The sequence below is a fragment of the Chrysoperla carnea genome, chromosome 5, assembly GCF_905475395.1.
Source record: "Chrysoperla carnea chromosome 5, inChrCarn1.1, whole genome shotgun sequence".
Lineage (NCBI taxonomy): Eukaryota > Metazoa > Arthropoda > Insecta > Neuroptera > Chrysopidae > Chrysoperla > Chrysoperla carnea.
The window spans coordinates 66,982,732-66,985,121 of NC_058341.1; the positions used below are offsets into that span (position 1 = coordinate 66,982,732).

A 2,390-nucleotide genomic window follows, 5' to 3' on the forward strand; every position below is an offset into this window, starting at 1 on the left:
GAAATAAATAATTGCATATTTTCAAATATACCCAACGGCTTCATTACAAAACTATGCAAAAAAACAACGCAGCAAAGCGGGTAGTTCGCAAAAAGTTAATTATAAAAACCACTGATTACAAAATAAAACTGATAATTGACAGACGAAAGCAGCTTTGTTTTATACTATGTATTGATTATTATTCTTAAAATTATTATAATTATAATAATTAATTATATTACTTATTTATATAAAGTTAAATAAGTATAATGATATATATATCAGTTATCAGTTTTATTTTGTAATCAGTGGTTTTTATAATTAACTAGTTGCGAACTACCCGCTTTGCTGCGTTGTTTTTTTGCATAGTTTTGTAATGAAGCCGTTGGGTATATTTGAAAATATGCTAAGCGGGCGGAGTAAGTAACAGTATTAGTTATTAATGAATAATAATCGCTGATAAAAAGTTTTAATCAAATAAAAGAAATGTAGGTGAAATGAAATTCACGGGGTCAGCTAGTATATTATAAATGTGAACGTAAGTTTGCTTGTTTTGCTTTCATGCAAAAACTACTCAATGGGTTTTAACGAAACTTCAAAATAGTATAGCTCATACATTAGAACTCATTTATTACTCATTTATAGCTCATACTCATTTATTATTTGACATTTTACTGCGGCATCTATGAACATAATTGCGAAGCATAAATTAAAGACTTCTGTAAAAATGGTGAACGGAATACAATTTATGGCCTAGCGGTTTCTGATATACTCAATGCATTATGTCTATTTCACGTACAAAAAAATTTGAAAACTGTACATATACTATTGAACCGTTCAATAAGGTTCAAAGTATTTTGATTGTAGGTTTGGTTGACAGTAATTAAAAATCAGTCAAATTATAGTAATAAGCGCGATCAAAATCATTATACGAATGGGGACAGAAAAATCCTATCTAAATCTAAACACACACACAAAATAAAAAAATAAAGAAAAATCATTCAATTAAAAAAGTTGAATTAAAATCACGCTAGCGTGTGAACGGACGTTAGTACACGCTAACGTGTGAATAGCCACCATGCGCAATAATTATTAAAATTTAACAAACGAAAAACAACGTAGTTCGCGTAGGAATACAGAACCGAGTAAAAAAGCCAAAAACAATTTAAAAATGAGCTCTCTTGAACAAATCACCCTTGAAGGGTACACTTCGAAGAAACATTTTATTAAAATTAATAATTTTACACGTTTGTGCCCGCAACGCGAGCACGTTTTTAATATTACATCGAAAATTCATGGATTTACACATCAAATAGAAATTTTATTAAAAATTAATATATATACACGTTCGTGCCCGCAACGCGAGCACGTTTTAATATTACATCGATAATTATACTATCGTGGAGAAACTGGAAATCTTGCAGTCAATAATGTACTCTGGAAATAAAGATAATTGGTATAAATTCAAAGAAATGGACGTACATGAACGATTAATTATTTATACCTGGACATTTCATCAACGGCTGGTGTTGTTTGTTTGGCTGTGTACCGCTCGGTTTCCTATGGTGGTTTTTCCTAGATTTTAAGGTACGGTTGTTATTTTTTCTTCTGTTTTAATCCGTATCTAATAGTAATTGGAGATTTACCTACAAAAAAATTCAAAAACGTTTAATATACGTAGTTTTAAAATAAGCGATTGAACATTTCCAATTCGATTTTCATAAAATATATAAATTTTGTTGTGTATGTGGACCAATACCGCGCTTAGAAGGTAGCTGACCACGAGTTTAGACAGCCCTATTTACGGGTGTCTCGAAAACTCGCTCGGAGCTGGACTTCGCGGTCTTTAATCTTCGCTGTATTCTGCCCCGTGTAATGCTTGACTAAATCGAGTCACGGGTCAGATACCGAGGATAGTGAATTGGTTCACTGCACAAGAAGAATTTTACGCCAAAATTGGAAATGTTCAATTCAAACTAGGATCACACATTTTAATAAAACAAAAAATGAAAAAATAAAAAAAAAAAACAAAACTTACTTTAATAAGGTTATGTCGCCTTGTGATTTTTGTGAAGTTGTGATCTTTTTTTTTAGTTTCTTATTTTTTTTTTTAAATTCATTTAATGATTTTAACTTTAGTACTGACATATTTGTAAACGCTAAAAACAAAAAGAAAGAATATTTATATTTTAAATTCAATAAATTAACTTAAGTGCAGAAATAAAACTCACAAGTGTTCTTTTGTTGTCGTCAAATATTCTGACATTTGATTTCAGACCATAGAGTTGTAGTCGCTCCACAGACTACTACTCCATCCTAGACCGTTCCTTTGTCCACTTTAATTTTTTTTTCAGATTCGATCACACTTACTAAGATCGCGGATAAAAAAACGCTTCCACTTTGTCAACATA

The 2,390-nt window shown here is 30.7% G+C and overlaps 1 long non-coding RNA gene across 1 annotated transcript; it reads right to left on the bottom strand.

Annotated features, from left to right (window-relative positions):
- Positions 1-1,325: 1,325 nt before the first annotated feature.
- LOC123300810 lies at positions 1,326-2,138 on the bottom strand. Its single transcript, XR_006535400.1, has 3 exons — positions 2,018-2,138; positions 1,484-1,625; positions 1,326-1,416 (listed from the first exon to the last, which is right to left on the bottom strand). It is a non-coding gene; the product is annotated as an uncharacterized LOC123300810 (long non-coding RNA).
- Between the last annotated feature and the right edge of the window lie 252 nt (positions 2,139-2,390).